The sequence below is a fragment of the Anas acuta genome, chromosome 3 (genome assembly GCF_963932015.1).
Source record: "Anas acuta chromosome 3, bAnaAcu1.1, whole genome shotgun sequence".
Classification (NCBI taxonomy): Eukaryota; Metazoa; Chordata; class Aves; order Anseriformes; family Anatidae; genus Anas; species Anas acuta.
Window position 1 is genome coordinate 34,638,294 of NC_088981.1, and position 24,417 is coordinate 34,662,710.

Here is a 24,417-nt window from a genome sequence, read left to right on the forward strand (position 1 = left end):
GTGCAAACATGCACTAAAATTATTGGCATGCTCTCTCTCCTAAGCCTAATTCAAACAAATAAGCTACATGTTCTTTTAAAACAAGACTCTATTGACTTCATTTTTCTCTAGCTGTAAATTGATATATATTTATAATGCTATATGTAATAATGATATGAATAAAAGCAGAATTGAGAGAAGAAAACATTGATGATAGCACATTGTTGGCAAGGTTCTCAAACAGTTCAGCTAAAACTATTAGTCTCATAGAAAACATTTTCATTTGCTCATAAGAGGGCCAAATAATTTCTCCTCTCCTTTAACACTGTAGCATAGTGTTACAAAATAAATATTTGAAAATTCTTATCTAAGGAAGAATCATCATATCCTACAGGGAGAGAACCAGGAAACACATGTCATCAAGTCATTACAATGTGAACTGGAATAATCATTATCATTAAAATAATTCAAATAATCAGAAAAAAACTTTTTTTTTTTTTTTTTTTTTTTAATCACATTCATGAAATCATTCATGAAAAGTTGGCAGGGTTGCATTAAAAAGTGATGTATTTTGCATTTTTTTTTACACTTCACTGTTAAATTGTGTAAATTGGCTTTAATGTTCAAACATTCAAAAATGTGAAATCTATAGCAAACTTGTCGTTCACTGCAAATCAAAGAGCACAAATTTGGAATAAATTCATATTTGATCCACATCCTGAATTTGAATGTTTAAGAATGTTCTCATTAAAGGTTTGATTTCAGTCTGTACTCCTATCCAGTGTACTACCCCAAACTGTATATTAAACAAGACATTTCATTGCAAGGGGTTCCTCCTGGAAAACATCCAAATTACAATTGTCCCACTGAACCTGGTAAGTCAGAGAGCAGAATCATAATGACTGGTCATAAGCCCTGACCTAGAGCAACAAGAGCTGAAATTACCAAAAAATAGAAAGCATAATGTAGTATTCATTAACGGGCTAAACACTTGAAATTAGTAATAACTCAAAACTGAGCAAAAATTTTGGAGGTCACATAAAAAGATCAAAGGGATTCCAAGACTCAGTTGTACACCTATGCCAGTTATAAGCCTACAAATCAGCAAAGACCCTGACAAACATTATTCGCCTTCTTCTATCACTAGGGTAATTTATTTTACACTGTTACATATACAAATGCTATTTACAGCTATCCTAAACAACACTCAAAGCCTCTCAAACATCTAAATGGGAAAATAAGTAAAAGGTACATCTAGGGTATAGTGTGGCACAAATGCTCAAATGCCAGGAGAGAAATTATCCCAATTTATAAGTACTGGACTATTTTTAAAGACTTTATTTTAGTGATTTTTACATAAAGCTTTCAAGAGTACCCCATCTAGAAGTCACACTTCGAAAGTGCTAGTCTAGACACCTTCTCTTTTTGGTTTGTTTGTTGAAAAAGATATTTCTGCTTAAAGGGAGAAGAACTACATAAAATTTAGTGCATAAAACCTACAGAAAATATTTATATCACTCTTTAGTTAAGTCTGGAAAAATGTATCACACAGTAGTATGAAATTGGTATCTTCTGTGATAGAAGATACCTTATCTGTCAGAAAGCAGAATCACAGTATCCCCTCACAACCCCAACTTGTAGCCAGATTTTGGTCCTGGTATGAGAGTTTCAAGGGAATTGTAGTGGCCCTCATGGCACAGGCTGTCAGTTTTACCTGCAAAAAGAATTAGAAACAACTCTCCAAGAGAGAAGAATCAAAGCTGCAATTTGAGCTGTTCCGAGGGAGGAACATTGACTGTGTTAACAAAAGCAACCTCTTAGGAATAGCTGTTCTGACTCTTCATAGACCATGTATTCTGATGAGAAAGGCATCTGTCCGCTTTTCTGCCCACATATCTGTTTTGTAAAAGCTACTATTTCACTGTAGAAGACTTTGTCTTTTCATCCTTACCAAGTATTCTGTCTGCCAATAATTGCCAACTCTTTCACTGAAATAAAGAGCAAAATGTCCGCTTGGCTCAAAAAAAGCTCTCAGAGAGAGTTTGTCTTGTCTGAAGAATTTCAGGATGGTGGCTATTGTGAATTGCAACTCTTTATTCTTATGAAGAACATTCCAATGATCAACCTGTTCTTGCTGTTTCCACTTAAAATCAAGTATGAACAAATGAATTGTGGGCACTTTCAAATGAAACTGAAGACAAATTTAAGTCTTTATATTAGAACTAAGGTCTTTGCATGTAAGCAAACTAAGTATTTGCATGTAAGTGTATTTCACTACATCTTTATCAGGATCCCTCAAGATATCACGGCCAGCTGTTCAGGAAGGAAAAAAGTAGGTGTAACAGAGCTTGGAAATAATGAATCAAAAGAAAATAAATACTGAAATATTGGAAAATAAACCCTAAGACAATATACAACAAATATTTTCCTGCTGTAAAACTCAGCTAAATTCATCATGACGAGCATGTGCATTACATATGACTACCTTCATCAGACTGCACTTAAGAAATGGGAAAGACATAAAACAGGGTTGCTTATTGTACCCCTGCAGCGCTAAACATCAAAATATAGTCTTTGGGGAATTTAAAGCCTCAAAGGAAAAATAGAATATTCACACTCAATGAATTAAATAAGACCATACCATAATTTAATTTCTCTGGCTCAGGAGTTTCTTTTGTTCATTTACAGGGAAGAAGAGTTTTTTTGAACGGTTTTTTGAGTTTGACTATATTTACTGTGATAGTACACATTGATCCAGAAGGTCAGACTGCACTGCACAAGTGCAAATATTCACTGTGCAATTTACTCACTGAAGCTTGAGTTAATTGGTGTGGAGGTCATTTACTTAGGCATCATTTTATCAACATAAAGATAACTGATGCATAATAGACAAACTGTTCTGTATATGTTGAAATGTTTGTTAGTCAGCAGTTCACCGCTAAATGAGACAATGTAAATGCCTAACAGCAAAAAACAAACTTGTACAGAACTATGGGGACAAAAATCAAAGACAAGTACCATTACAAGCACTGCAATAAATACTGTAAGAGGATATAAATCCTAGTTTTAGTGATCACATTTAAGATAATCAAAATGAAAGTTACATAGAATTCCAATTTTGTAAAAATTAATTCTTAAAAGGTTTATGTATTTATAAATACTATAAGAATAGTAAGGTAAATATCAAAATGCGTATAAAAAAAGGTTAAATTAAGTATGAACTTAATTTAAAATAAGATAAAATTGATTATTTTGCAGTTCACCAAGATCGTAGAAAACCACCACCATCAAAACTCCAAATAACATACGATAGCTGAATCTGATCATGCTGTTTTTTTCATTTTTGTTATTTTAAGAAATGTCAGGAAAAACAAAGGTAAGAAAAATATTTTTTATACTAACCAAGTGTATTATTTAATAGGTCAACTTTTGCAACAAAAGCCAATTAATCTTACATGGCAAATGATGGCCAGAAATCCAGTTTTAGGCTCCTTATTCACATGTGCTAAATCTGATACCACACTGAACCTTAGAGCGACCTCAATGCAAAAGGATTGAAATTATTGAAATCTTTTTCCTTTGTTTTCCTTGTCAGAAAAATAAGAATACTAGTTTGCCTTCCTTGTCAAATGTTGCAAAGCACAATGCTATTGAGAGTTACAGGATAAAGGAAAACTGATAGTAACAATAAATTGTCATCACCTTCACATGACAGGACACATTTTTTTCTAGGATGTCTTTTATTCTCAGTTAACAGTACCATTTTGCACTGATTCTGTTTTTGTTACAAGCTCTAATAATTTCTCAGACGACATGGCATGGATTCAACATGAATTGAATATCTGCATCAACATTAAGGATTCACGATGTGACTACTTTATGTTACTTAGTCATGCTTTTGTTTGTTCTTTAAAGAGCTAACAGCCAGCAGAGTTACCGGATTCAATGTTGGGCAGAGTTCTGTCAGGGTGCAGACACTGAGAAACAGAGGCTACTTAGCATGAAGAAAATGTTTGCAGATATCAGCAATAAGGAACAAAGTAGTGTATCTTTTGATAATAACAAACTTTTCTCTTGTTCTGATATCAACATTACTACAAAAATACTTTTCATATTTTCAAACTTTTTTTTTTTTTTTGTGATGGCTTCCACGTTTCAAAGAGAAAAAAATAGGTATTTTTCGACTACAGTTTACAGTCATTTTCTTCTTTCAAGCTGCCTGTGAGGTCATATCTGATTTTATAACACATACACACATTGGAAATCCTTAATTAGTAGGTACAAAGAGAGGAGAAATGAAGCGTGGTAGGCTTGGCAGAAGCTCAGGGAGTGGATACAAAGGAAAATAAGAAGTCAAACCCACAAGAACTTTAGGAGACACACCCAATGGTGCTGCCACATCTAAATAAATAATATTTATTCCAGCATTTTTGTCTATGCTGGAATTTCAAATCTCAGGTAAATTCTGATTAAAAAAAAAAAAAAAGATATATATCTTATACTACTTTGCTCAGTTTAAATTAAAAACAGCACATTATAAATAGAATGTGCTTTTCCCTCTCTTTGTAGGAGTCTAAATCTGCACCCTTAAACAGTTGATGGAGTTGCAAAAATTTTACTAAAATAAGACAGGGCCAATATGTTAGTCCATTGTTTTCCTTATGTCTTTTGTGATTCTAATCTCTAATTTTGGTTGCAGATACTTTTTTATTTACAGTTGTGCCACAATGTTCTCTTCAAATTCTTTTGAAAATCTTAGTAAGGTAAATCCATTTTTTTCCACGACTCTATCTTGCACCTTCATATAATTTATTGCAACTCAACTCGAATATTAGTTACTGTATCACTTGCATTTATGCATGTAAGTAATTCAGATGTTTACTTACATTGGTGTCTGGAAGCTGTAATTAAAAAAAGGAGACCATTAACTTATACTCTTTGTTGATTAACAGGCTTAAGAAACAGAAATTAATTCCATCTAATTCATTGGATTAATGCAGCTTAATATAATGCAGGATTGAACTGAACACCTATCTAAGGTCACTTGTTAATCAGCCAAGAAATAATAGTGTTTGGAAAAAATAACTTTCTATTTTTATGGCAAAAGACAGAAGTATAGAATTTAAGAGGCATTGCAATATATAAAACGCAAGAGAAGGAGGAATAAAATTAATACCTGTTTAGATATTTATACCCTGAACAATAAACAAGTAGACAAGATTTTGATGAAAGCGAACACCATGCCTCAGCATGTAGAAGACACATCTTCAACAAGATGCAGAGTTTACTTGATTCTGAACTTTCTTGTTTAACTTTCAAAAATGTGAATCAGATATGTATGTAAAGTGTTATTGTTTCAAGCTGTTTTTTGTTGTATCCTCTAATAGTTGTGATCTATATCAAGTATGATACAGACAACCAGTGCAGCCTACACAGCATAAGAACAGACAATTGCAACTGAGAGAAATCTTATATTGGACACTGCAGACTATGAAAAAGCTAGAAAAGCATATATAACCATAGAAGAAAAATTTTATGCTATATAAAATGTGCAATTTTTTTTATTAGAATTATTATCATCCATTTGAAAGAACATTATCTAATAACTCGATTTACTTTAGACTACTTTTTTTAAGATGAAGACTTCAGTTAAGTAAAATCAAATTAAATGTATATATCTTGACATTACTCACACATTTGCCATGTTTTAGTAGCAACAATGTTTGCTGCTTCTGTTTTAGACTGGAAAACAGGCTTTTATGTTCAAAATTTTGTCTGCCTTTTTCAACTCCACCAGCATGTCTAAATAAAGATAGAATACTCTCATTAAAATTTACCTCATCTACATATTTTAGGGAGCTTTGAGTGATAGATACTGTATTTAAAATCTCATTTTCCTTATATCTTTCACAATTTTAGAAAAATGACTGAATTGTGGGATAAGAATATTTTAAGAGCTTTACCAAATGACAGCCTACATCAATGGAGCCATGACAGTTTGGACCAAAGGCAAATGAAGCTTTTTGTTAGACACATCTGTAGAGATCTGCATGTATTTTTGGTGCCTCGAGAACTGGCTCCACCACCAATCTTGCCGGTAACACCATAAACCACAAAAGAGGCGTATTTCATTTTCAGAGCACTTCAACAGAGGAAAAATGACTTGTTATAAACATCAATCTGGTTTTGGAAACTTATGGTACTTTTAATTCTACATTACATTTTAGCTTTATTCTTTGTTAAGATACTGAGGTTTTCTGAATCCTGTATGCTCTACATCTGTGGAACACAAGACAAAATTGTCTGTAGTGTTTACACCATCAATTAGTTTGGGGCTATTTTAATATTTCAGATTATTAACTGAAGGAGCTGTTCTATAACAAGTTTGTTTGTTTGTTTTCAGCAGGAACACTTTAGCAATAAAAAGTGGGGTGTGCTTACACAGAGAGTTGAGAGAAGAAACCATGGCAGATGCTCTGTGGTAAGCTGTCTCCGCACCAGTCAAAATTCTAAATAAACTAATTTTAAAATTTGCTATCTATTTACATCCAATATGAATGAGCATTACCAATCTAATTGTTTATTCCTTTTGGTAGCTGAAAAATTGATATTAAGAAATGAATAAAACTTATGTGTAAAAGAATTAACTTTGATTCTTCTTCTGTTGAAGTGTTATTGGAGTTTCTCCCTCAGAATGAACATGATAGTCTCTTGGGTGCCCACATACAGATTTTAAAGTTATCAGGCATGCTATTCCCAGCATACTAAATTTTATGTACTCTCCTCCTGAAGAGTACATCATCTCCCCTCCTGAACAAGTCCTGTAACTGTTACATTACAGAAAGCATCCCTTCTCTCTCATGCCATTGCTGATGTTTTAAATAACACTGGGCAATACAGTAAATGTATATAGACTATTCTCTAAATAAACATGCAAAAACAGTCCTTCAGGAAATTTAACTAATATTCTCAAACCTGAGGAATTCTAGGCATATGATAAACTCTGATAACATCAGAAGTTTTTCTGCGGAATTGAACATATTGTAACTCTTATATTATAGTAGGGGTGCATTTTAGTGAGCCTAAGTCTAGGTTTGTTGGTAGATCATTCAGTAGTAGTTAGTACTAGTACCTGAAATACATATACGTATATATATATATATATATATATAATATATATATATATATAAAATATATATTATATATATTATATATATTATCTATTATATACATATATATGTATATATTTACATATATGTATAATATAAATACATATATACACTTATACATATTTCCTCTTTTATCTGTAATAGTTATGAGATGGGAGACAAAGTAGAAAAGGAGGAGATAAATATTATACTTAAAAACAAATTGGCTAATTTATTTCCTGAATTTTCACTTCACCTTTTCAAAAATGTATCACATTGCTCTTAGAAAACTTCTGGTTACTTTTCCATTATTTTGGACTTTCCTCATCTGTTAAAAGCTTTAAAACAAATCTATTTTCTTGAAAGATTGAATTGTAAAGGAAGCACTAAATCTTGGTAAATGTGTGTGTGTGTGGGGGGGGGGGGAATATTCTAAATGCTCTGAATGCTATATACATCTTTTTGTAACACAGCCTTGTCAAACAAAAGCATAAGTGTACGTGCCAGCTGAATCACAGTGTTAATGGTCCAGAAGATTGAGGAGGTTTAAATAGAACTATAATTTTCATTTTTAATAAAGCACTTTGATGGATGCCTTTATTCATTTTTAAACAGTTTTACCAAAATCCTACTACTCACTAAAAAATAGGATAAAGCACAGCAAATAGCTGATTCAAGTCCCTTTTTGCTGATAATAATGACAAGTAGCATACATATTACATTTTTAAGAACAAAATTATGCAATATAGATTGCAATACATATGCAATACACCTATTTACTTCTAATATTCTAAAAATAAACCCTTCAGAAAGAGATTTCTTCAGCAGAAAGATGAATTTTAACTTGAACATTCTTTAGATGCCATAGAAAGTTCACATAAGTTCACGTGGTTTTGAGTTATGGTCATTAGTGATCACTCTGCAACAAGAGAAATCCTGACTCCTTGAAAATACTTTTAAATTAATCAAAATAGAAAGCATTTGAAGTATTAACAATCCTTGTGACAATAAACTTGTGACACAAATAAGGCTAACAGCATCCTGGGCTGCACTGGGCAAAGTGTTCCAGCAGGTCAAGGGATGGGATCTTTCCCCTCTATTCAGCACTGGTGAGGCCACACCTGGACTTGTGTGTCCAGTCCTGGGCTCCCAAGCACCAGAGACATAGACAAACTGGAGAGAGTCCAATGAGGGGCCAGTAAGGAACAAGAGAACCTCTCCTGTGAGGAAAGGCTGGGAGAACAGGGACTGTTTAGGCTAGGAAAGAGAAGACTCAAGGGGGATCTATCACTGTACATAAAAAATTAAGTAAGAATACAATAAAGATGAGCACAGGACAAGAGGAAATTGGCAAAAACTGGAGCCCACTAGAACACAGGAGACCCAATGAGCATCAAGAAATAAATTTTTAGTGTGAGACCAAGCACTGTCACAGATTGCCCCGAGAGGCTGTGGAGTCTCCTTCCTTGGAAATATTCAAAAGCTGCCTGGACATGGTTCTGGACAACCTGTCCTAGGTGGACTTACTTGAGCAGTGGGGTTAGACAAGATAAACTCCAGACGCCCTGTTCAACCCCAATCATTCTGTGATTCTGTGACCTTGGTCATTAAGTCCAGCCTGTAGCCATGAAGGATCCTAAATACACACAGACCAGAAGCAGCCAAGCATTCCAAAGTATTCTATCAGGAAACTCTAAGTCTTAGTTAGGCTGCATCAAATCCTTTAAGTTATGATGTACCGCAGAAAAAGAGAAAAAAGGAAAAAAAAAAAAAGTGGCCCTAATGTCTTAAATTTCTATGAAACATGCTTAATTCTATACAGCAAAGTTTTGATCCTAAACCTGGCAATTTCTTTTATTTATGAATGTGAGTCTAGCATACTATATAGGCAAAAGATATGCTTCTCATAAAAGACCAGAAGAAACAAGGTATGAAACAAGGCTGAGCATTCCAACAAATCAGGTAAGATAAGATCAATGCGAAAACCATGAAAAACTAATCACATCTTTCAACATTCTTTCAGAGACAACAAACTGAGCCCTAAAATACTCACACCTACAGGTTTATTTGTAACTACAAGATCATTTCTTTACTACCATATGATTCTTTTTACAATCTTATAAAAAAAATAAAATAAATAAATCTCATCTCTGCTGTCCTGCTTGGAAAGTTGTTTTCAAATGACCCACCTGTGATGGTTACAAACCTTCTAATTATCGTTTTAGAATATTCATTACCTTTCCATATTGATGTGATATTTTATAATCAGTTTGCCGCATGTGATTTCTCTCCGTTTGGTATTTATTCCAAATAGTTTCATAATTCATAAATACACCCCCCTGCAACTTTCATTTAAAATAGGAAAACATTTATCTTTCTGTTTTAAAACAACATTTCTACTTTCTTAAAAAGCTTCTTCACCATCATTGATTCATTTTGATTTCTTTGTTTCATACAAGGTGCCTAAATGCAAACAACACTAAGTGAAATCTTACTCAGGACTAGTTAATTGAGCTAATAAGTAACAGGTCTTTTATTAGACTTGAACTCATGACTTAACAGCTAGTGTTACTTGATTTAATCTTGTTTTGCTCACTGTAATCCACAAAATCATGTATTCTTTCCTGCAAAACAATTCTTTTGCCTTTAGTAACTGCAATACCTCCAATGTTAAAACACTTACAAATTTAATAAGCACACACTTTATTCTTGTGCTAAACTCAGTAATTAAAACAGAAAACATAACTGCAAAAACCATGAAAACATAAGGGCAACTCCAAAGAACCAGTAACAAGCTTTCCTCACCCTCATAACTACCCTTCCAACAACATATTGTAATATCCTTTTTCTTCATCTAATTAAAAATTGTTTTACCAACCCTATCATGGTCATGCTTAATTACAGTTTGCTATGCAGCAACATATCAAATATTTGGCTTAAACCTAGACAGATTTAGTTTGCTGCATGACTCTTGTCCAAGCTTTTAGGTTAGTTGGCTAAACTCTACTCTTGATAAAATAGTTTAAAAAATATTTTATCTCATTTACCTCTTGATTACACTTTCCTTTATAATCTGTTCCAAGATCATTATTTAGGAGGCCACTGGTGAGTGTTCCACTTTTGAGCTAGAAGATGTGGTTGCAAATATACTTCTTTGCTTTTTGAATGAGGGTAAGAAACACAGTGTTATTTCTTGGTCTCATAGCACCACAATACAAGTAACGTTCACTTGGGTGCCACATGCTACTTCTTTCAGTGTTAGAACCTGGAGACTTCCTTTCAGAGTAGATGGTGTAAATTTCACTTTCCCACCAAATACATTAATTTCCATCAATTTATTTGAAATACAAATATATAACTTTACATTACCTTTATAAACATCCTCTGTTGAAATCTGGCACAAAATATCCAGTTTATAGTTAGTAACTACATTTTAATCTTCAAGGCATTCTTTGTACATAGTGGCAATAATTCTTTCTTCTTTAATCTTTTCCTGGGTAAGAACCAGTAACTAGCAGAAGCAAAAAAAATTAAAAAAGAAAATAAAAATCCACTTGCTTTAGTTTCTTTTGCAAGCTTTGATTTGAACACACTCATCCTCTACTATTTTTTTTTTTTTTTTAACTTTCTGTCTGGGATGCAACTTTCTCTAATAATAAAGAAAATGCAGTTTGGCGGAAAGTTCTTTCAATGGATTAAAAGACAGGTAGGGTTCAATGCTCAGTTTTCATGATAGAGAAGTTTAAGCAGTGGGGTCCCCCTGAGATTAATGGATGACAGCATTTGCGTTTATCCTGATCACTCTGCTAATTTGGAGAGCAACATGTATACAGACAAGAACAAAGGTATGATCCTGAAAACATAACAGAAGTTACATGGAAGATTTATGGTAGAAGTGGACATCATAAAGTGTTTTATAATATACTAGTACTGGGAAAACAAAATGTCTTCTAAATCCTAGACTCTGCTACTGAACATTCCTAGGCAATCTCCATTATCATTTGAATTTGAAATAGATTTGGTTGTGCATCATTTAAGAGACAGTGGTATTTTTCGGCCTCTGTAACTGAACTTGGGAAAAGCAACCCCAAGTAGCCTCCTACCTGATTCAGATTAGCTAATATCTCATGGGATGGTTAACCCGTGTGGTAATTTAAGGCCTTGAGCTAATTTAAGGCTTTGGATTATGCTTCTCAAATCTCTCTTACAATTGAAAAAAATATACCTTCTTCTCAAATGAATACTATCCCCTTCTGGTTACTATAAATTATTTACATTTGTGATGCTGTGTTAGGAAACAGAAGACAAATAAAAACTGTGTTTTTGTAGAAGAAATTCGCATAATTGCAATTACAACTATCTCATGAATTATTTTCTTCTTTGATTTTCTTTAGTCTTGTTACTCCTGCTATTCAAAACATACTAGTATTAAAGCAAGAGTATGGCTCTATAATGCAAATACTGCCAAAGATAAAGAAGCCATACTGGAGGGCTAGAAAAGGAAAGGTCCCCTGGATAATGCACCAATAAAGAACCTTGCACTTTAACATACAAATCTGTGTGTTTCCAGAAAGCTCTTGTGTAATTTACGCACCATCTCCAAATAAAAAATGTAGTATAAAAGTCCTTTACTGATAGCCTTTCTGGGGGCAATTATATATTGTCAGGCACCAAACTTTTACATTGATGGGGGATATAAAACAGGTAGATATCTTCTTAAAAGTCATAGTCCTGTAAATCTTACTCAACTGAAAATAGAATATGTAGAAAATTGTTCCAGTAAATTAGGAGTACATTACTGGTTTTGACCAAGAAAGTTTTTGACAAGTCGAAATTTTTAATGCATAAACGGATCTTTGCTGCATGGAAACTTCAACCACTGATGTATTTCACAATTTTGCTTTCTGCTCATTAAAGAATTTTGCTCTTGTAGTTTCACAGAAGGAAATGTTCTGATAAAACTTTCCACTCATCTCCACTCCTTTGACACACTGGCTAGAAGAATCGTTCACGGGAGCTCCCTAACAGTTTTTAGTCAAAAAATGTTTTAAATAGCAAATCTTTGCTAATCTAATAAAACCCAGAGAGGCAAATAGGACAGAAGCAGGAGGTCTGGCAATTAAAAGCAGTCAGGGATAGTCACCTCAGATGGAAAAGGGGATGTGTCTATAACTTCAAGGAAAGCTGTAAGCAGAAGCCATATGTTGGACAGAAGTTGGACTGCTTGGAAGAGAAATAAACTCCAGCTGTATGCTTTTGCCATTCTTTCAAAATGGCTCTGGCTCAAGAAATTCTAGGACAGATCTGTGGCTTTCTTTACATAATAGTTTACAGGCAGCTTAAAAATTTTTAAATACAGCTTTGCATTTTAATACAAAATACAAAAAAGTCAAACTCTACCAACATACCAATATGTGCAGAATAACAATCACGTACACTGATTTTATCACTAAGTACAATAACTGGCAACAACAACAAAAGACAAAAAAAAGAAAAATATGTTAGACTGAAATATTGTCCAAAGCACTTTCATGTAATGAATGCCACAGCAAGATTAGTACCATCCACCAAGTACTGGAGTTCCACGTGTCAGCAGCAGCATTGCTCAAATACATAGGACTTGATACAAGGATTGTTTTGAGTGCAACACTGACTTTGAATTTTCCTTTTACCTGGGGCTAGCATTATTATACCTCGCTTCTTTGAACAAAATGATGGGTTTTGGGACAGAAATAGAGTAGAGCCTGGAATTTGCATGTTCAGGAAGACTGATAATTTGTTGCATTAATTTTTTGTATACTTAATCTTGTTTTACTAGTTAATACCTCTTCTGTTTAACATGGTAATAGTTTATTATTATTATTATTATTATTATTATTATGATAAATGCCTCTACACCATCTTAGGCCTTAGTGCAGTTATTTGTCTTTCAGGCTCTATAAATTAATAAGAAATTAATGATCATTATGGAATATGTGCTTACATGCTTCTAAGTTCCTAATATGACAATAGAGATCCTATCATCTGACTGTATACACTGATACCTCACTTTAGGTACCTCTATTTGGTATGACAGAATCTTTGCCCTGGCAGTATTGTAACAGAGACTAAAAATTGTTATTCTAAAGCCACAGCACAACTGAAGAACAACTGAAGAAGGTTAACTGTGTAGATGTTTTATTTTCTTTTTGTTGATACATAATACATAGAATACTCCACACATGTACCTTCCTGTTTCAGTACAGGTCAAAAGCTGAATTAATTAAAAAAAAAAAAAAAAGAAAGAAAAGAAAAGAAACTAAATGTTTGTGGGTGTTTGAGTGATGGAGAATGGAAGGAAGTTGCATTAAAGTGTTATCAGAGTCAACTGGATTACTACCCATTCCTATCCGTCACCTAAATGCCTCTTAAAGCTTGTGTGAAATAAACCTGGGACTTGTATCTATAAGAACAAGCATGTAAGCACAAAATGATATGAGCATGAAACTTGCTTAGCTCTAGACTAAAAGTAATATGTGGTAACAGTTATGCTTTTATAATGTCCCTAGATTGCCTGAAAGAAATAAAAAAACACTTGAGAAATTTCATGAATATTACTCAAATATTTCTGGAATTCAAGTAAATACCCTTGTTGATTCCCCTTGAGCACAAGAACTCATCACAGAAAACCCAGAAACATTCATAAAAAAAACCAAAAAACAAAAAACAACCAATAGGATTTTAACAACACATCTGATATGTAAAAGCAGTATTTATAACTCTCTAAGGCTTAAACTGAAGATGTAATTCAAAACAGGAAAGTTAAGTTCCCCAACTACTACAATCACTATTCCTAAAACCTCACCAAGATAAAAATTAATTCAACTTTTTGATGAAGTTTCCATCATAAATTGACCACAGAGGCAGGAAATGCATTCTACCCAGTAGTTGTGGGTTGGTGGAGTCTATCCTGTTAACAGTAAATCCTGCTGTCATAACAAATATCTGCATTCAGCAAAATAATCATTCTTCCTCTTTATGTGCAGCAACCTTTCCCTATGAAATAACAGTCAGAGAGCAATTTGATACTGTAGTGTGGTAAAACAAAGCCTAGGATTTAGCAACATCTATTTGCTTATAATAATTTGCAGATTATTTGTTTTCCAGAAACCTATCAGTGCATTGTTAGCTATTTCTTGACCATTTCACATTTTGTCTTATTAGAGGATGACTACTGCTAGAAAAGTATTTAATATTTTAAATTCCTTTAGCCTATGAAAGATTATAGTGGTTACGGATTGCTTACTATTAGATGGATACGCATGCTACACAATTTTTTTTTTTTTTGCATTCCCAATACTAACCATATAAATTAAAATGAATTAGAAGCTAAATTCCTTACTCTGCAAATAAACATGCAGTTTTTTCTTCATCCCAGTACATTCATAGGAATCAGGGAAACAGCTAACATACATACATACACACACAGATAAACATGGAGATGCAGCTCTTATTTCTCCTTTTTTAAACTGTACAAGTAAAAAAAAAATAATCTCTAAGAGTAGAAGGCAACCTTTTATAAAATATGTATACAACTGTACTATAACATGCCACACTTTTCATATCATGCCATCACTTAAAAACGTTCTCTACAGTGTCTGCTCCTACTAATTTAATTTCAGATTTTCAGCTTTAGTTATTCTGACTATAGTCTTCACATTCTTGTCCCAGGCAAAATTAATTGCTCATGGAGGCAGGACTTACTGTTGTCTGACTCATTTCAGTACAGAGGTTTTCTGAAGAAAATTCAGTGATTTCAATAGCTATGTTAAGGAACTTCACTTAAGAAATAAAATCATGTCATGCAAAGTATTTGAATGAAATCATATTTTATATCAGCACAATTCCTCCTGAAAAGCTGTCTTTCAATTTCTTTTTAACCTAAATTTCTAACCAGCTGAATTATATATATATATATAACTGAATATGCAAAGGATCAAAAGACAATTTTTATACGACTAACCTCTGTAGCTAAACCTGCTTATGTCAAGACACAGAATTAAGAATGTTTTTGCTCCTTTCAAATCTGTGTTGAAATAAATGACTATCATTAGAAAAAAAAAAAAAAGTGTGATTTTTTCTTAACACATAACAGCAAGTACCGTACATTTATCAATGGCTTTAAACTTTTCCTTAAGATCAAAATGTGACAATGTATTATGGAAATTCCTTGTCATGCAGGCTAACTTCAATATTAAATGTGCTGTATCTTAGAGCCATGAACACCTCATATAAAGCCTCATATTAGGCTTTAGTTAAACAAACTTGCTTAAGTTTTTCTTCCAGCATTCCCCTATAGTTAGTAATTTTGTCGCTTCTAATACAGAACTTAAACATTGTCTTCCTGTTAACAAACACTGGCCATCATTTTAAGCTGATGTCTGTTTCTTTCTGTACACTTAAAGATTGAATAAATGTATGAAATATTCTGAACTGCCTCTTGCCAGAGCAAAAGCTGAATGTAAACGTGATAAACAAAGAGGCGATCAAAGTAGGGAGGTATTGCAGAGGAAAGGATTCATAATGAAAAATACAATCATTTTGCTATGCTGAACTTTCCAAATTCATGCTGAGTACTTGACTCTTCTTTCTTTTACTCAGCAAATAGCCATGGCTGGACATGAAACACATCTGTGTGCATCTTACTGCAAGAACTTACAATAAATAACATATTATAACCAGAAATGTTCACTCATGATTGCACAGAATTTTAAGTAGTCAGCATAACCTAGATTTTCAACAAAGCTTCCCAAACAAATAATCTATCAATAAAGAGAACTAATTTCAAGAAAAAATGTGTTGCAGTAATGCTGACTGAAAATGAAGAGCCAAGACTTCCAAAGTTTTATATTGGTCTCTGCTTCTAATTCACTGTCTTACTTTCACAAATCATTTGATCTGCTCCTCAATGCTAGAAAAACAAGATTTTGCACTTACAGATGGCCTTTGAACATGAAATCTCAAAGTGATCATGAAAGATAAGCTACTCTAATTTATTTTACAGTTGAGGAAACTGGTTCAGAGAGATGAGGTCACTTGCATAAGTTCACAAACTTAGTAAATAATAAAGACTGAAATAAAAAGCAGATGTCCTGCATCTTAGTCTGGGATCTTATTCAATGCATTGCCTCCATATTGCAATGTAAAGCTGAATTGTTTTTGTTTATAATTTAGACCCACACAGCAGTGGAAACACGCAAATAGTGAACATGAAGGAAAAACATGATAAACAAAATGAAAATTCCTAAATGTTCAGTAAAGAATCAGAAACATACTACGACAAATGTTAACAGAAGCTCATACATTATTCAGGAATATTCTTACTAAGAAGTCATTTAATTTCTTTAGAAATAGCAAGAGTGGCACAAGTACTCATTGGGAACACCTGCAAACATGACAATCATTTGAAGTTTTTAAGTGACAATTCTGAATACATAATGAAAAAATGAACACTGTAGAACATCAGGAGAACTACAAAACCAAATAACAGATGATTACATTAAGAATGAAATATTGAAAGAAATATCAAAAAGAAGAATTGGAAGGAAAAGCTTCCACTGCAAAACAAACTTACAGCAGCTGCTATTTATGACTTAATAGATACAGTCTTTGCCATTTGGGAAAGGTATACATAATGACTACCTATCTTTACTCTTGCCTTAAGTTGTGCACTGAACTGTTTCCAAAGTGTTTTTTCTTGTGCATATACCCATTAAAAGTAATTTTTAACAATTGAAAAAACTCTCCATAAATCAACAGTTGTACTAAGTTGTTTCATGTGTTTTCTATTAAAACCCAACTAAATACATTATTGAAGGATACATTAATTCTCCATTATTTGTGTACCTTCTAGCATTTTTTTCTATGACATTAAGATTTCTTCTGCATCATAAGTACTTATTTTACTCTATAAAATTTAGGATTTTGCAATACTATTTCTGAGAAAATGGATTTTTTTTCAAGATTCCTATCTGATACCTCACAGTATGACTTATTGCTACTAAGTTTTTCATTGTACTGTTTTCCCTATTAGCATTTCTGAAATAACACCTAAATTTCTGTAACCCTTTAAAAAAAAATTTGTTACAAAACAACTCCTGAACTACTGCTTTTCAAGCTTCTGAAAAATATCTATAATTTGACCCCAAAAGTAAGAGCATAACAACATGAAGGCTGTACTTATACTATAGGCAGCTATCCAGCACTGTGAGGAAGGTTGCAAGCACTGTTATTGAAATATTCAGGATATTAGACTGAAGAGAGGAGGGAAAAAAAAAAAAAAAGTGAAACAAAACCATCAAGCTAGACAAGAAAACATGAATTTGCAATAGAATAAAAAATAGTACCTGTGCAGCCAGATAAAATTTTGATATTTTTAGCAAACTACATGTAATGTTACATCAACTCACATCTCCTTTTAGGCTGAAAATTATACCTGACATCTATTCTTTTTCCATTTTTCTGGATTTTATAGCAATAAATATATGTTTTACTAAACCTCTGGTTGGTAATAGGCATCTATAACCTGTGTGGTCATACAGTACATTCTCTTGAATCTTGACTACTTTAGTTTGCCTTGCCAATAAGCACTAAATGCCGGTTATTATGCTTAACATATTTTTTATAGTATTATTATATAAAGAAACTATCAATTTGAAAAAAAAAAAAAAAAAAAAAAGAATGATTCTGTTGTGACTATACCTAGAAGAAAAAAAAAAAAAAAAAGGAGTTTGATAATTTGAGCTAAATTATTTTCAGAAGTTTTTAGTGGTGATCTTTCCTCTACCCCTTAACATCCCTCTTTTCACTTTCTTTCCTAAAGCCCACATTTTGCAAAAAAAGCAGATTCCAGGAAATGAAGTTACTTGTTTGGATATAACTGCCAAAGCCACTTCCTGTACGCATTTGGCAGAAATGCTTGGGTAAAAAAAGCCTTATGACATTTTTCAATCCAACCAAGATGGGCATTCCATTCAGCCACACAAAAACTCAATTTAGCCCCAAAACTGTATGCCAGTGTTATATATTGGACCGCTCAAAGTATTAAAGTCCAGTAATAATAAATTCAGTTGTACATCTATCAGGAATAATGGAATGAAACAGGTTTCAAACAACAAACACACTGATGATCTGCTATTCCATTTTGGTATTTTGTTGTTACCCCTCTGCTCTCTGTACTGCCTAGGATGTGAATGCACTATAAAAAGTAACTGAAGACAAGTCCACAAAGAGCTCACCGACTGGAACATAGCATAACATAGTTATTCTTATATTTAGTATTGACACTTTTTATGCTGGATTCAACAGTAGATAGAAAAGGAAAAAATTATGAAAATTTTAGTTTGTTGGAATTTGTTAACAGGTGCTTCACTGAGCTCTTCCCTGCACAATCCCTGTAACAACAGTTAGTTCTACTGCTGTGACAGCATAATTCTTCTAAACAAACTGATTGAAGTATCTAGAATGGAAAAAAATAATCTGTAATTAATGTGGTTGCTCTCACTCCAGATAAGCTTCTTTACCTTAAAGACTAAAAAAATTGCTTAAGGGATCACGATTAGATATACAGAAATTTAAAATTGTAACACTTCTTCCTACAGCTCTCCTGGTTTAATGAAGTTATATGGAATCTCACATGACCCAGCTCAGGTCCCTCTTTTTGACCTTTAGGTTCTTTTTTTCAGATAGTTAACAGTGAAATGAAGGGAAGCAAGCGGTCACTTCATGACTATGGCTTTTATTTTACTGTACATGTCATTTCAAAGCACATATTACCATCTTCTCTCTCTAGTCATTTTCTGTTAAATCTTTCACTTGGTTTAACATTTTGTCCCTTATTAACTCAATTCTTGCTTTCCTCCAACCTTTCCCTAGGAATTCAGTATCTTTTGTTCCTCATGTCATTCTTAGATTCATCAGGAATGCATCTTAAGCCACAGATCTCTCTGCCCTTTTGCACACTGTAGAAATAACCCTTCTCTTCCCCCTTCCACCACTTCCACATCAATTTTATCCATCCTTTTTTTTAACCTCCCTCCACTACTTTAGATATTATCACAGAAATGTAATATGCAGCATAAAAGTTACTTTACTAAAAAGACCCTAAACAAGATCCAACTTACCCAAGCTTCTTTCACTTAAGTAAATGATAATACTAAGAACCACTAACAAGATCTCCCACAGAAACATGAAAGTATATATCTCTCAGTTTTCACCTTTCAATCTATTTCTTCCTTCTAAAATCTGATGAAAGGCAGATTTGGACAATTGCAGGAGGACAGCACGACAACACTGAGTCACACCATATGGAAGCCAGCAGAAAAGACATCTCAAACAATGGCCTGTTGTTATTTATATTATTTATTTATAATTATATTATTATATTATTTATTTATAATAAATGCCATTTCTGGCAGAGTTTACTGAAGAAGTCTGCAACAATTAAATTATTTCTAAGCCAAGAGCTTCATTTCAGAAATATCAGTGAAAAAGAAATACTATAAAATTGTGCCATCATATATATGCAATGATCACTTCTATTTAACAGGCAAGCACTTCTATTTAACAGGCAAGCAGCTACTAAGTCCTTCATTTGAAAATCGAAAAAAAAAACAAAAAAATACAAAAAAAAACACCGAATCCATACATACAGTATACATACAGTGCTAGCCAGTCGTAGATGAAAACATATTTATAATATGTACTCAAATGAACTTGGAGGCTAAAAAATTACAATTGTATTACAAGCCACAAGAAAACTTCTTCATCAAGAGTGATAAGGTAAGCTCTGAGTAGTTCTTCAAGTTATTCCCATAATGTTGCATAAGAATTATCTATATTGAAATGGGCATTCTACTTCTCATTTCAATACCAACCTCAAAGAAGAAAATTACAAAAATTTTAATCTAAATCAAATCATTCCAACATACAGTCTTAATTGAATTTAATTCTGTAAATATTTAGAAAGTTTAGAAACTGTTTTCAGGGTGTTTTTACTCTGAAAATGACCTTAAATGTTTACATCCAGCTTCATTTAAATTATAAATTCACTTAAAGTCATTCAAAGACATACTTAAGAACGAGTGTAGCCTGCAAAGATTCATGAAGGAAGTTAGGAATGGGAAAGAGATCCTTTTAACTTAACCTTGCCTCTTGAAACAGTAAGGATAAATGCATAAAATTTCTAATTTCCAAAGCATGGAAACATTAATTAATATTCAATATGCCACAGGGAAACAACAAAGTGCTTATATGTGCTTTCTCAAAGACTCAAATACCATTACTTCTTTACAGAAGTCCTGACAATAAATTCTGCTTGGTCATGCAATGATGCAACAAATTCTGTAACTGCCTTGGACCTGTTATCTTTCTAAGAGCTCATCCTTTCTCTGACTAGCACTCCTAGCTTTACAGGTTATGCCCTAAACTCGATGCCCTCACAATGGCAGGAATTAAAAATACCTTGTGGTAGACTCAATGGATGTTTTGGTCATCAGGCCTTGACCTGGCAGAAGCTGTTGTGCCCAGAAAATGAGCATGTAAAATGTCTAGCTATAAATATGAAAGTTGTTATTATTTTAAATGCACACATGGTCCTTGAGAAACCAGGAGGAGATTGATCATGTACATACAAAGAATTATCCTTACAGCTAAGAAATTGAAGGAATGTTTAATCCTGTGCTTTAGCATTTCAATTAAACACTAAATAATAGACATCAACATGAAAATAAGCAGAACCACAACCAGTCTTTGTGGCAGGTTTTAAGCTTTCCTGTGAAATGCCGTTGGAACTGAGGAAGGTATTTCCAGCACTTTTATCTCCAGGAGTGGGTGCTACTATTTGATTTGGCAGTGGCACAGGAGCATGTCCTTAGGACATCCCTGTCCAGGTACTATTTTGAAGCAATAATGTGATTTTTTTTTTCTTTGAGGAATACAACGTTCACTGGAACAACAAGTGATTTCAGCAGTCTAGGAGTCAGAAATGATAAGGACTTCATATGAAAAAAGAAAAAAAAAATTCTCTATATCTTTTTCTGTGAAGTGTTTATGACAACAAGAGACAGATTACAAATTTTTATGAAAAAGAAAAGATAGTATAACAAAGTTATACAAGCTGTTAAGACAATTTAAATATAAAGTACTACGAGATCTCCTGAAAACAGACATAGACATTTGCAGAGTATATAGGAGCATTAATCAATCAGTGGTAACACAAGGCCATGAATAATATCTTAGGATATGTTCTCTGTCTGTCCGTCCTCTGGAAGCAAATACATCATAAACAAGGAATGGAAAATACATTTCTTTTTATTCCTGGAGACAACAGATACACAGTCACTTTTGAAAAGAAAATTTTCTTTTCAAGAAGAAAAGATTTTTATCAGTTGGAGACATCCTGTATAATACCTTCTGTATTATAAAAGGTTAGTAGCACACTGACTTCATTATTTTAAAGACAGTGAATTTGAGAGAGAATTAAAGTTACCACTTCAAACTTTATATCCCTTTCATTGAAATTTTATATCTGTCTAGTTTTATATGCATTTAATATGATATGGCTTGCAAGTCATGCATTTCTTGCTGAAATTACCACAAGATCCTAGTAAATGTGGAAGGAAAAAACAAGCCTGAAAATGTGTGAGCTAAAGAGAGTGTTAGAAAGTATAAACCAATGCAAAAAGAAGATAGCATTACAGTTTAAATCTCTTCAGTTCAAAACTTTAGAAGTTGCCTATATTCTAAGAAAAGCATAATATATTTTAAATAAATATATATACACATATGTACATATATATCTTTAACCTCATGGATGCCAATAAATCAGTTTTCGCTTTAACAGTGAAAATTATTAAATCCAAATACTTAATAATTTCATACAACTGCTGTGATAAACCATACTCTATATGTTTGTACTCTCTATACTGAGACACAAGTATGCAGAAACAGGTATCTATTGAGGAATAAGCAGAAATGAGATAGTTTCTTCCTAAACCAGTGTACAAATATATATACAAAAAGAAGTTACATCTCTCCATTCAGATTTTTGGTAAAATATATTGTTAGCTCCAGCATGATAAACTGATGTTCTTAAAGGCTTCTATACCAAGGTAATAGAAAGGCTCAAATGGAAGAAGAAAACAGTAGTTACAATGTAATATGTATAATAAAATAAAGTGTAGATGGTTTCAAACAGGGCATCCAATATTAACAGCATCAGATTTTTGGATTACTTTACCATATTAGTTTTGCCTAGAGCTGAACTTCCAAATACAGTTTTTGAGCTCACCATTATTTGAAGAAATCGTGGAATGAAAATAAAAATTACAAACATTAAAACTGCAACAGTAAGCTAGTTTATCACAGAGTATATCACAGTAGCTCAATGGCCAGAAGGTGACCAAGTGGAAAAGGCTTGAAATTATCACACACAATAAAATAAAACAGGCAGAATACTGATTATAGAAAAATATTTACATTATAATCAGACACTAGAAAATAGAGTAAAAGATTCAATTTTACTTAATTTTGAATGCAGGTCTACTAAAAGTATGCTGAAAATCAGGTAAGGGGCTCACACTAAAAGTAGGATTATTTGCACAAATATTTGGTGAAGTACCAGAAGGGGGAATACTGTCTTTCAGCAAATGCTTTGCTCCATAATCACCACATGACTCACTTCTATAAGTTCATTTACCAGAAAAATAGGAAAAACTAGTTAGGGAGTGAAAATAAACCTTAAGCACTGTAGTATGAAAAAGTGGACATCTTAGCACTTTGTCATGACAATCATGAACTCTGTCATGTCTTTCACCATATCAGAGTCAGATACATGGTTTGAAGAACTGGAATTACAGTTAAATGCTTACCAAGATAAGATAATTTAGCTACACCACGTCAGCTGCAGGGGACTAACCATAATCACCTGCATCTCAGGGACCATGAGTGGCATGCAGGTTCTCAAAGAACCATTTAGCTCTTTCTACAACTCTACATAACCAGTAAAATTTTCAGATTTGCTTTAATTTACTGAAGTGTTAGACCAGCTCCTACCTGCCTCTAGCAACAAAATGATTAAAGACTGTTTTCAGTGTAGCTCAGTTAGTTGTTACAGCTGAGTATCTCAGCTATAGGTCCCTAAGACAGGCCCTGCAATGAACATAATTAAGAGTTTTTACCTGACCTATGAATAAGAACTACCTGAAGTTCACAATGAAGTCAATAATGCTCCAAATTTTCTCACATTAACCTAAATACTACAAAACTCCTTGCTGACATGGCATTATTCTTTTAAAAGTATCTTTCTGAACCTACAGGAAAAGTGGCTGAAACTGAACAAAACAAAGGCACAGTTACAAAATAGATGTTCCAGAGTTAAAACTACAAGACATAAAACAAGATGTATTGGAGATATGGATACATGTGAGTTGTACAGTTCTTGTTTTATTCAGCAAAATCATCCAAAGGTTTAAGAACCTTACCAACTGACAGAAGCACAAAACTGGCTTGAAACATCTGTATGAATCTTATCTTAACCTAACCTGTTACATTCATTAAAAATATCAGGACAAAAAAAAAAAAAAGGTGGAGGGGCTGTGGGGCATTTCCAATAATTTATAGTTTGGGTTTATTGCTGAAATATCTTTAGACTTGTCTCTCAAGGCAATATCTGTTTTTGTTAGACCAGGACACGAAAAGCCATTTTCAAGATTAAATACAAACTATATAAGCAAAACAGAACTCTTAATTTTATTATACGGCAGAATTAGTACTACCTGCACAGAAATATCTGAAGATTAAGCTAATATTATGAACTTCTAGTCTTTTGTATTAACCGTATGCATAAACAATGTGCATGCAGTGGCTCTAATAAAAGACACTGTAGTCACTTGGGACTGATGTTCTTAATAATAACAATATGGAAGAAGTTTCACAGATGTATTTGCCAATCCTGACACTCAATATATAAAGGAATTCAGTCACCCTTCAAGTACGCAGAAACTTTCAGGAGCACATTTTACCTCTAAAATATCAAGAGTTGAAGAGGTTCAGTCACAAAAAGTAAAAACATCTTTAAGGAGTTAGTCTAAAGAATCTAATATCATTTTTAGACAGCCAAAATATGGCTAATGAATCGGGAAGCCAAAAAAGATTTGAAATAGTAGAGAACTTCCAGGGAACACTAGGTTACATTTCAGCAGAGTAATCTGGATAAAAGAACAGTAAACTCACATAAAAATACTGGAAACTT

At 33.1% G+C, this 24,417-nt stretch overlaps 1 protein-coding gene across 6 annotated transcripts in view; it reads right to left on the reverse strand.

The window, feature by feature from the left end:
• Positions 1 to 24,417, reverse strand: part of KIF6 (kinesin family member 6) — a 175,984-nt gene that overhangs the window by 64,767 nt on the left and 86,800 nt on the right. The window lies entirely within an intron of this gene.